Source organism: Syngnathus acus, chromosome 3 (genome assembly GCF_901709675.1).
Source record: "Syngnathus acus chromosome 3, fSynAcu1.2, whole genome shotgun sequence".
Lineage (NCBI taxonomy): Eukaryota > Metazoa > Chordata > Actinopteri > Syngnathiformes > Syngnathidae > Syngnathus > Syngnathus acus.
In genome coordinates, this window is record NC_051089.1 from 2,105,947 (window position 1) to 2,118,861 (window position 12,915).

At 40.0% G+C, this 12,915-nt stretch overlaps 1 protein-coding gene across 5 annotated transcripts in view; it reads right to left on the reverse strand.

The window, feature by feature from the left end:
• The window catches only part of LOC119121061 (protocadherin-9), a 106,190-nt gene that overhangs the window by 28,536 nt on the left and 64,739 nt on the right, over positions 1 to 12,915 (reverse strand). The gene's annotated exons all lie outside the window — the stretch shown is intronic.

Here is a 12,915-nt window from a genome sequence, read left to right on the forward strand (position 1 = left end):
CATGGAAAATTGTTGACATTGGCACCAGATCTTGCATTGACACCCTGCTCTGAGCGTATGTGCCAGCAGCTATGGTGCGGTGTCACACTCATAGCAGTTCTGTGATGACTGTGAAATGTTGAGCTCAAGCAAGTGAAAAGAAAAAAATAGCATTTTCATGTGGAATAGTTTTTTATTACTGACTGACTTTGCCCTATTGCAGCTGAAATAGCTGACCAAGTCACTTTATACACCTGAGTTATAAGAAGTAACTGTACTCTGTGGAGGTATAATCACATTGCATCCTGGCAAAGCAAAAAAAGCCAAGTTAAAGGAAACTATATAATTGCTACAATTGTATAACGAAAAAAAGAATTGTGTAAAGATGTTAAATAGTATGATTAGATGGCTGCAAGAACGTGACATTCGTCTTTAGTAACAAATGCCACTAACGTGCTGCTTATGTCACGGAAATCACTGGAAACAATGTTTGTTATTCAAGGATACCCCGAGGCAAAACTTACACCTTATTAAATATTTTGAACATATATATTTTTTTGATAAACAAACCATGGTATAAAAATTTGCATTTTTGCAACAATGTGTTGTCTTATAAATAAGAGCACAGACTCAAAAGTAGTTGGTGTGTAAATTTGCATGTGCTCACTTGGGAGTCTTTCAAACTGCCTAAAAATCCAAGCGAGACAAAGTACACCTTTCAATACTACTCTACTGTATATTGTTTTTTATTTGTTTGTTTTTTACTGTTCCCATCCCCTGCTAGCCTCAGAACAACATTAGCATTATTGAAGTGGGGAAGAACAGAGAGGGCAGGCTATCTTTGGGGGCTTGGGTGTTGGGGGGAAAATGCAGAATGATTATTAGTTTAAAGAGATGAGAGCAATATTCCAGCAATCACTCACGTGCGCTAACTCTACTCCACTGGCAGTGTGTAAACAAACTTAATGTCTACAGTCTGTACCCCCATGAATCTCATAACCCGACTTGCCCCTCTTAGCATCCTAAATCCAGTGGCTAATCACAGAAACAATCAGTGACTGATTTGAAAGTCATCAATAGCATGAGAGCAGTTTTCCATTTGCTAAGCCCTGCAAGTCAATCTTTGGATGCCAGTGAAGGCTCAACAATGAGAAGCCCTAAAATTACACAGTTCAACAGTGTAAAAGAAAATGGAGCTTGTGTGTGAGCTGGATTCCTTTTGGATATTTGAAAATGTTCATGCATTTGGAAAGCAGATACAGGAGCAGCATTCTAGCCATCAAATGCACCTGCAACATGTCTATTTGATGGTGCAATATATTGATATCTGAAATGGCGCCTCAGGTCTTGCTGTTGAGCCAGAACAACTTAATAGATTAATTGGGAGCCGGCAGAGATAATTAGGCCTTTGGGGTTGTATGATTCTTCTGCTTTTCGCCTGTTGCCTCAGCATTGCAGCGTTCCTGCTGTGTAATTTAGTTAATGAACGAGAATCTTGTGCCACGTACTGTCCACAGGTTAGCAGAGGGTACAGAGAAAAACAAACACACGACTGTTTCCCATCAATTCCTTGATACGTTTACCTTTTTTAAATTGGCTGCAATAAAGCTTCTGTTTTCCATGTTATTAAACTCATGTAATTTAACTAGAAATCACACGAGAATGTCGTGATAAGCTGAAATATTTGTTACATAACTGTGCTTCAACCATTCAGACAGGCGAAACTTATTTTCTGTTCATCTGACAAGAGCCGTGCAGTAATTCACCTTCCCGAACGAGACAGACAATTTGTTCGTTAATTAGCCGACTGCTGTAATCGGCTTCAGTTTGAATGCAGATGCTATTAGGTGCAATTCGGAAACGTGAAAACAACGAGCAGTTGATTCCTACTTGAGAGGATGCAAACGTTGTCTCTCAGTATTCACACAGTACTAGATGGACGACTCGGTGAAAGGGATCGCTCCAACCTTTTAACTTGACAGCTCGTATCAACACAAATATAGCTCATATAGCAGACTACAGTTATATTGCTGTATTGCCCCTAAGGAGAAATTACAGATATGTAGCTTGATGTTAGCTGAGAGTAAGTGAGCCAGGACTTGGGTTGTTTGCTGTGCTCTTATTATTGGATGCCAAGGTGTCCTTCTGTGAGCCTGACAGGCACTGAGTAGTAGGCCAAATTGATTGGTCTGCTCTTGCCCGCCAAAATGACCTGAACTCAATTTGCTTGCGATGGCTTCAATTTCCTGGCTGGACACAATCCCCCAACCTCGCCTACTTCACACTCTCTTTCTCAGTCTGGCTAGCTCTCACAGCATCCCTTCTTGCTCAAGAGCTGTCATTTAATTTCATTAGTCAACGGGGGTGACTTCTTGCTCTGTCACATGTATCTGTCTTCTGTCCCTCATGTGTGTGCATTACCAAAGTGGAAGCGCTTGGTGAAGTGAAAACCATTTGACAGTATGAACATGTTCCTTTGGAAGTCCTACTTTTGGAGGTGAAAAAAAAATTAGTGAATTTTCATTTTTAAGATGCCTGATTGTAATCTGAAGATATCCAGTGATGTGTTTCTAGTGATGGGAAAATGAAGCTTCATAATTGCTTCATGAACTAATCATTGTATTTTTGACTCCTCCAGATGGCACTGTTGGTTTAAGAAGAGGTTTAAGAAATGGCAGGTCAGTGTACTTTAAGTGCTTCATTTTTCAGTCAAATGTCACGACATCCATGTTGACTAAATCTGTTTGGGAAAATGAAGTTTCATAATTGCTTTATGAACTAATTATTGTATTTTTTGACTCCTCCAGATGGCACTGTTGGTTTAAGAAGAGGTTTAAGAAATGGCAGGTCAGTGTGCTTTAAGTGCCTCATTTTTCAGTCAAATGTCACGACATCCATGTTGACTAAATCTGTTTTCACACACACCCATAAATGAAAAATAGACTTTTCTGCAAATGTTTTATAAGGGATTACAAATGTATTTGAGATTGTTTGAAAATAGTGACATTTACAGTTTTTTCTGGTAACATTTGAAATGCGATCCAAAGAGATGGCTGTTGGCTTTATCTTTATTCGCACCCAAATTGGGTAAAAAAAATATTTAAAATAAATATAAAATATTTTTCCAGGCTCATATTTTACCAGGCTCACGATGAAAACACATGCAACAAACTTAAAAGTATTCTACACAAACATTTTGCTCCTTCCAATGTGGTTGAGGTGCAGAAAATTGTCACCCTGTGGTGGACAGAGCCGTACTTTGCAAATATCTTCTGTTTACTGCATTTTCTACATGCGTAAGAGTTTTCCAAGTTTTCCTAAAAAACTTGAGCATCAAAGCTTTAGATAATTAAAGCTCTGGCTTTAAAAAGAATGGCTACTGTGTATTCCTCCATAACAGCCTTAACTGGAAAACACACAATTTGCATCACCCGACTTGGAGTCGGAACATCTTGTGAACTCATTTCCAGTGCACATAATACCCGCACGGTCAGCGGCTGATTAGAAGGAAAGCAGCCTCTAACGCTGGAGTCGAGCATAGAGGTCTTTGAAGTGATTACCTTCCATGCTTTGGCCTTGCTTTTGTTGCACAAAAGATAAACATGTGGAGCCACTCAGCATATGCCAGCTTATGTCAAGATGAAAGATCGTAGCAGCCAATATCAGAAATGCGCAGATTGTACAGAGGGTATTAACTGGCCTCAGAAATACACTGCTAGCGCAAGATCTTATTCTGATTTCAGACGCTACCTTTCAGCACTTTTAGCTGGTCGCTACGACGGGCCAGAGACGATAGGCTACAACAACAAAATAACCTTGACTGTCACCCTCCTCCACTTTGTTAAGCTTTCATAATCTTCCCTTCCTTTAATAAAATCCCACAACCAAGCATACATCTACAAACATGCAGGGCGTTTTGTCAGATAAAGCCGAAAGCAACATAGAACAAGCAAGCCTTTTTATTTTTTTCACCCCCTCACTTTTGCTAATATTTGTCTCGGAGGACATGCTCTCTTCTGGGTGTATTTACAAGTGGACTTACAAGCTTTTACCTCCAGGAAACAAGCGGCAGATCTGACTCATATTTTACGATGATTAATCTCGTCGAGTATCAACCAGGAGGCATAAATATGATACAACCAAATTAAGGCAGCTCAGCAAGCCAAACAGGCTGGGGAATTCCAAACCAATGCACTTTTTTTTTTTTAATTTAGCTTGGTGAGCTACTGCAGTTGTATTGCTATTATGTGTTTACTGTAAGGTGTTGATATTGTTTTCTTTTTCTGCTTCCTAGTTTAAATGGCAAGCCCAGACTAAAATACATACTGTCAAAACTCGACATGTTATGTCTTGATAAAAAAAAAATACTTATTAAAACACAGTTTTTCTTCTAGCAACAAAATGAAGTGAGAGTTTTGTTGTTTTGATTTATTTCTGTTTTTGAAATCTGTGTAGCCCCGCTTAAGACCCTCCAATGTTTTGATTAATATTCTAGTATATAATTTTATTTTAATATTCATGATTTTAATATTTATTATTTTAATATTTATATGTTATCATGAAATATTTTGATAAATATTTTCTCAGCTCCCAAAGTCTCTTTCTTAGCTTTACTGGTCTGTTGTTTCAACGCAACAATAGTTCACTTATACCAAAGGTTATTCAAAAACAAGAATACAAATCGCTAGAAAATACATGAAAATATGAGTGAATTGCTACCGCTCAAGCATGATCACGGTGTTTTCTTGGCGAACGCAACAACTGATCCATAAGGTGAAGGCTTCTTTGTCCGTATGCAGTCTTACATCGTTGAGCTGTTTGATCGCGTAAAGCAAGCTGACTTTTGCAGAGAATGTGTTTAGTCTACAAAGACCTGCTGTGCCCTGCCACTGGAGTCTCTTCTCGCTCTCTTCAAAAAGCCCAAGAGGGACAAAGCCAGAAGCTTATCCTTTGTGTATAGGGAACAAGGGATAATGCAGGCCGCTAGTGCAATGACAGTCGGGTTGCAAGCCGGTTACCGATGGGTCTCCTTAGCTCCAGGGAAATTACGCAGAGATATAAATGAAATGCTCTGAAACATTGAATGATTGTTTTTGCTCCTCCATATCCATCTTTCTTGACATGTTGAAATAGCTTTATAGATTCCATCATCACAGACAGAACGCCAGGTGTCGGGGCGAAACGTAGCTTGAATTTTCATAAATGGGATTGTTATTGTCTTTGTAATAACATGCATGATAAAGGATATGCCTTGATTTGATACGCGATTGGGCAAGGACAAGTCTACAACACCAACTTTCAATTTTGTAGCCACAGAATCAAGTGAGATTAAAAGTTAGTGTTCCTATTGAGTTTTGCCATTCTTTAGCTTCACAGTTGACATATATGACATTGGAAGAGACATGTCAACTGTGCTGTGATGATTCATACACCCATGAATCAACTGCATCAAAAATCTGTCATTTGTACTGGAAATGACAGATCAGTAATAGCTGAAATGAAAAAGTCGAGATGACACTCTCTGTTCAACATCGGGCTGAAAGCAACTTGACATTCCTTTAAACCATAGGTGTCAAACTCAAGGCCCAGGAGCCAGATTCGGCCCGTCACATTATTTTATGTGGCCCGTAAAGACAAATTGTGCATCAACACTAAAATGACAAATAACACTTTATACAATAGAGATAATGCTAGCTTTTTTTAATCACAATGTGTCTTTTTAAAACAGAACAGTTTTACTAGTCCCTGAGTTCAAAACTAGTTATTATCAGGAGCCTAAAATGTATATAATACAAGGCATTGACAGTCATGATGGCCCTCCAAAGGAAACTATGACTATGATGCAGCTCGCGACAAAAAGTAGTTTGACACCCCTGCTTTAAACGCACAGTGCCATCTAGAGGAGTCAAACAATACAAGAACTGGTCCATGAAGTAAATTTGAAGCTTCAGTTTCCCATAATTAAATGACACTTTTGTTGCAACACCAAATGCCATGGAATGTCCTTAAAAACACCCTTAGGCCAGTTTTGTGACAATCTCAGAGAAAACTACTGACTGTTTTTCTACTTGCAATAATTAGTCAACATTCCTCTTCTTACAAAGCTTACAGACTCGTATTCCTTATATTCATGGAAAACATTGGCATCCAGCTACCCCATCTGACGGGATCAAACTAAAGACAACTCTTCTCCGCCATGGGGAACAAGGTATCTTCCCCAACGTAATAAAACCGGTGAAAGCAACTGACAAGATGCTTCCAACAAAGACAATCTTCCAGCCAACAGTTTACTTACTTTCCCATAACTAGAAAACAAAACAAACAACGGACAAGGAACAAGATAGATAACAGTAAGGTAGAAGATGAGAGCAAGCGAGAGACGGAGAGAAGGCAACAAAGATAAGTTAGTGGAGATCCCATAGCATATGTGCTTTCAGTCTCGTGCCGTAGTAGCAGGCTCGGGAAATATGCCTGGGAACACGCTCTCTGTTTTCCAAGGAGCTCAGTGCTTACCTACCATGATCTTTTTTCACTGGAGCTGACAGCCCATGGAGTTTACCAATCAGTGAGAGAGAGTAACACACAGTCTATCAATCTATCCATCAATATCATGCTATCTCTCTGTCTCGTTTGATCTCAATCCAGTTGAGTCTGAATGTACTTTACTCCAACAACACCGTACGCAGCTTTGTACACAAACTTCAGAGCTGAGTTTGGAACACAAAGTAAGCAAGAGTAAGAATGATGTAGCAACCACATGACCCACTGAACTGCCCAGTAACAAATATCTTCATCAAGGAAAAATCATTTGGAAGCGGTTGTGAGAGCAGACTAACACAGGGCAAAGCAATAGAATACCTTTTAACAAAACAGTATTTTTCTTTAGAATCTTCCCTTTTTACAGCTGCTCTGTCTGCTAAACTCATTTTCCTTTATTTCTTTGATTGACATGCAAACTAAATTTAACAGCGCCAGTTTAGAAATGTTGTGTTTTGACATTTCGAAAACGACAATGAGATCAAGATAAATATATTTACATCTCATTACCTGAAATAGACTCTTTTTGAATAAACCAATAATCATAAGCATGCTGTAACTTTTCTCTGCTGCACTTGCTCTGAAATTTGTTAATCCCGGTTGAAATTGAACCAACTAACAGGGCAACATGTCAGTTTTAACTAATCTCTTTTCACATCAGCGAGATGTTATGGCTAAAATTGTTGCCGTGTCACACACACGCGCAGCATGCTGAACAATCATCTCAAGAGCTTCGGTGCTTTCTCTGAAGGGCTGTAAAATGTTTTGACATGTTACTATCTCTGCTCTGACCTTCAGAAATATCTGTCAACCTTCAGGTCGATTTGTCTCCTCATCCGTTCGCCTCTCCATCCGTCTCTATTCTCTTTGTCCACGCACTCGCGTAACCTGCCGAGCACTTAGCCCGTTGATCCGCTAATGTGAGGCAAGCTCTTGTGCTCCAATTATTCTCCTGTAGTTGTTCTCGAATTGGTTCTTTCCTCTCTGTTTGCTAAAGGATACCGTGCCCCCCGGTGATTCCCGATGGCCTTTTCGTGTTCATCACCTCACTCCTGTCTATCTGCTAATGAACATTTGTGGACTATGTGACCTGAAATTGATTCAACACAAATAGTTTGAGCTGGAGTTGATCTTGCAGTTAAACCTCGCTGAATAAAATGTGTCTGTGTAGCTCAGCTACTGTACAGCTACTCTAAATGGTATCACAAGCTGAATATTCATATATATATATATATATATATATATACGTATATATATATATGTCAGTCCCTAAACACACATAGCAAAATAGAATTAATCCCATTCCTCGTGTTACTGAAGCGCTTATATTCAGGGTACAAATAGCCCCGTATTTTTAACGCTGTACTTTTTTTGTTGACATGAGCTGCGTTGTCACTGCAGTTTTTTAATTTTTTTTTATGCAATTCCATTTAGCAAGCCAGCGGGGAAAAACAAGTGCCATATTCTGATATCATGAATAAATCAAAGCTTTGAGCTGCATGTAGCCAACTATCAGCGCTGCTAAGGAAATAGAGAGCAATGCTACTCTGTTATTGTTGAGGAGAGATCTCTGCACAGAGATAATCTGCCCCATCTCTCTTGCACAATTGAGGAATAATCTTCATCTTTCATGCTACAGTGTCATCAAGAGCTTAAAACCGCCAGCGTAATGGTTGAGACGGGCGAGGCCATCAATCGCGGGATGACTGTCGCACACAGTGTAAGCTCTTTGGGCTGCACGGCATTAATGGCATCTATACAGCCACAGGGTGACCATATGCTCGGACATTTGGTTGACGACGCACACATACACGTTGACGGACACAAACGCACACTCGATCTGCAACTGTTGACTGCCAAGTGACAGAAAAAGAGGCTTGCAATGTGGCTACCTTCTGTCCAGTTCCAATGATTCACACAAGGCGATGGCGCAAGATTGTGTGTGAATCACAAGCGTCATAAGATTGGGATACTGGTAAATGATTTTCTTTTCCATGAAAAGACGCTTTGGAACGACATTGTGGGAGAACTCTCAGCTGTTTTCTTCCCGTGATAAATATCAAGCTTTGGGATAAACAACAATTTCCGTTCTGTAACAGCATTAGCAGCTGTGTCCCGCTTCATATTATACTTTGTCTCTTCTCGAAGTGGTCAGTGTTATGGGCCGACCTCTGTTGCCCGCGAGAGGAAGGGCGATCCAGATGAGGCGCCGTAAAAGGGGAATCGGCCCGGATATGGCGGCTTTCACCGCACAATCAAGTCTAATCTTATTAGTCGGTGGCGGCAGTCGGCTGTGAAAACTGAAAGCTTAAAAGCAAGGAAGAGGCATGTAGGTTAAGGTTAAAAAGCTATTTTCTCCTTTGCTGTGTAATGTGCAACATCTGCGGTGATAGCAGATTTCCCAGATTGGTTGACTTGGATGGATAATTCAATATTCAAAATATGCCTTTGTGAAAGCAATCAATGTACAATAAATGTGTTTGTTCAAAAATCAGTATCAGTTTCAGAAGGTGAATATGCCTGAAAAAACCTGAGCGGAGGCTCTCATGATTATCAATGAAGTCACAATAGTGACAGCGCCGTTTACCTCAAGGAAGATGATTGGAGCTTTGTTGGAGGCTGAAAAGCAGGAATATGGTGAAAGCGCAGTACAAGGCGGCCAAAATAAGATTGAAATTTAACATGGATTCAATTTTCTTAGCCTTCTTTAAAAAAAAAAAAAAAAAACATTATTCAGCCAGCGAAAACCGTGTGAGCTTTCAGCAATCTTAGCTGTTCAATTTGGATTTGAGGCAGACCACAAATACAGGTCAAATCCTACCTGCTTGCCAGCACCACAAGGGGGAAACATTGTCCAACTACACATCAGCCACAGTGGAATTATTTTTCCTTTTTTTCCTCCCTTTTGTAATTTGTATGACTGTATGTTTGTCTTTCAGCCATTTCCTCTCTTGCGCTGTGTAACATAATCAATATGGTCCATCAATGCCAATCTAAAACTTAAAAACTCACTTAAGCCAAAAGACCTTCATCCATCATACATCTCAAGGTCATGGAAAGAGCAAGGATGAAGGACAGAGATAAATGTGTGTATGGGTGTGTATGGGGGTGTGTGTGTGTGAGCGACGAAATGGAGACACAAGATTGCATGTGTATCTAAAGACTCCCTGGGAGAGCGACAGAGAGTGAAGCCGAGACAATGGCCGGGGTGGTGGGGGGGCATTTAGGAGCTCCCTCCCCCCCTCCTAAAAGCTTTTGCGAGTCAGACTAAGTTGTGGTTTGAAATTAGCTGATTTTTCACTGTGAATGCTGCGTATTATCTGGGCAGGCAACTGGGGAGCGGAGCAGAGCGAGAGCGAGGAGGTGGGGGTCGGCGTTTAACTTAACAAGATTAATGTTTGCCTCATCTCTTTGCGTTTTATTTCCTTCTCCTTGCAGGGCCCTTGTCAAATCTCTTTGGACAAGCTCGAACACATATGGCACCGCATGCAAGGAGACTGGAAGGGCATTTCGGATAGTGTCAGGGAAAGGGAAGTGACATTTTTTGGAATGTACTTTGATTAGCTTGTGACTATCGTTCTTGAAATAAAGACGAGATTTTCGTTGAGTTGGTTGAATTTTGGCTTTGGAGAGGGAAACGCATTTTTTAACGGATCAAAATAGAAATATTATGTCTGTCATGATGTCAAACTCGACGCCCGGGGGCCAGATAAGGCCCGCCACATCATTTTATGTGGCCCGCAAAGACAAATTTGTTTTATTTTTACAATTACAATTACAAATTGTCTTTACCTTTTCTGAGTCTCCGATTCAAAACTAATTATTCATCAGTTTGTTGTGTAGCCGAGACTGTATGTATATAGAAGACGTTGACAGTCATAATGGCCCTCTGAGGGAAACTATGACTACTATGCGGCCCATGACAAAAATGAGTTTGACACCCCTGTATGTGAAAACAGCCGAACGGGGTCGTAGGTGTCATGGCTCAAAGGCTACAGACACGGAACCAAATTAGTGCACAATATCGAAAACAAACGTTTGACCTAAAACAAAACATAGTATAGATTTGGATCTTATACAGTATCTATTCCAATTACTTTGAGTCAAACCTCCGTATATATCTCGACAGACCATTTCTCTGAGGAGATTAAAAGAACAGGTATGATGAGATTAAGGGGAGGGATGACGCGATTAAGACTGACTACTTTGAAATGATTATGAAAGGCTTAGATGGCTGGGTCGTGCATAGCGTTTTAAAAGACAAGGAGGGAGGCAGGACAGGGAGCAATCTTTCAGTTTTTCATCCATGGAAACAACAAAGAGAAGCTCACTGTGCATGTTACGGGCTCATGTCAACAACATTTTCGGCACGAGCGCTTGATTTGACTGCGGAGAAATGGAGAACAGAGGAAGGACAAGAAAAAAAAGAATTAAAATGTGCGCTCCCATATGACCTCCGAGAAACAACGACAATCAAATGGCCTGCAGCGGGGTCCCCTCCTTCCTCTCCTTTCTCCTTTTTTGTGTACTTTGATGTACAAAATAGCCCCGATCCATAAACAGAAGCATTACTTTCCCCGCCTCGCCACCTTGCTTTCCTCACCTCGCTCTTCGCCTAGGTTTTGCCATCGCCCTGTCCTCCTTTCCGTCTACCACACACACATTTGCCAGTCCCTCCCGAGCTACTTTCAAGGTATATTTTGCCAGAGGCTTTTTGGTGGTCATGGGTAATATAAAAAAAGGAGCAGAAAATGGCGGGTCATCTACTGCATTCATGCTTGTTGCATGGCGCCGACTGACGACTGGCGCAAGGAGTACGTGTGATTGACAGTGATTTATGGGGGCTTTTCACACCTCCATTTTATCAGTCGCGCTACCTTTTGTTGTTCAATCATTCTGTCAGTCTGTTTAACAATGTAACAGAGAACAATCGGGACATGGGTTTTAAAATCGAATGGCGACAGAATGGTTCGGAAAACAGTTTACATTAAAAAGCCATGTTTGGGTTATTACCATCCACCAAAAAGATGAGAATGCCGTTCACAGCCCACTGTTTATTTAGTTATTTAGTTGTTTACTTATTTTATTCATCTATATTTTTATTTTTTCATTTTGTCTACTCATACATTCCAGTACACAGTTATTGTTGATGCCATCATGACTGTTTAATTTATTTAATTTGATCATACTGATTCTGATCTCCCAAAGAGAGATTAAGGGTATACTCTGTATCTTGTTGTTAGAGATTAGGAAAACTATTACTAAAAGAAATAAAATGCACAGGTTGATCTTGCGGCAGATAAATGCCATTTCCAGATGCAATCTCGTAATGGAAGAGAAGGAAGGATAACAAGATTCTACATAATAAACGCAGTGCTGTAAACTTTAAACTGCTCTGCTGAGATTTGACAGACATTGTATAAATGTATCCAAATGGGATTAGAAACAAATAAAACAATGAGAGCAAATGCACAATCTGGACAAGATCTAGCTATAACTTGGATTGACGTTAAATATGTTGACCCTGCTTAAAGAGGGTAAATTGATAGGATTTCTTTGCCCTTAGTGCTCGAGAGCAAACTTTTGAGTGTCACGATTACGCCCCCCGACAGAGCAGCAGACAATAAAGTCTTGCGATGTCAATTCTCAGTATGACAACGGTCTCAGAACCAAACAGTCATACTCGTTTTATTGTGTCATTGTAGAGAAAAGGCGGCATGACATGAAGAATTTTGATAAGTAGAAGCTTTGTAGAAGCTAGCACAGGTCTGTCATGTGTAATAATGTCACGTTGCTCCTTAAAGGCACACAGGTAGCATGTAGGCATTGCTATAAATAACTTGTATCTATCTAGCTGTCTATTCTTCTTCATCCATCCATCCATCCATCTGTAGCTTTTTCTGCAGTGGATGTGAAAGGTCTAACGTCTGCAGTGTTCCTATTCAAATTCCATTTTTAAATAAATTAGACCAAAATGAATAATTTTAAAACATTTAACATCAAACTCATGCTTCTGTCAGCTCCATACCGAATGTTCCCTGAAAAAGAAAAGAATATAATTGTATTTTTTGTTGTAATATAAAACACAAGGCACACACTTGACCGGTTCTGCAAACAAGCTTTTAACTAATTCATTATTTCCATCCATATTCATTTATTCCATTAATAATCTTGAGCTATAATCCGCCTCTACAATGCATTAGACTGATTCCTGGAAACGAAATGCTTGTAAGATATTATGTTAAAAAAATCGTATATAATAGACCGCTGTGATGAGTGTCAATCATTTTTAATGGTTCTCCATTTACAGCAGTGCAATGTCTTTTAGCCATCAATCGTCTTGGAAACTCTGTTTTCCTCCGAGTGCACAAAGGGGCATCAAACGGCAAATTTAGGTCA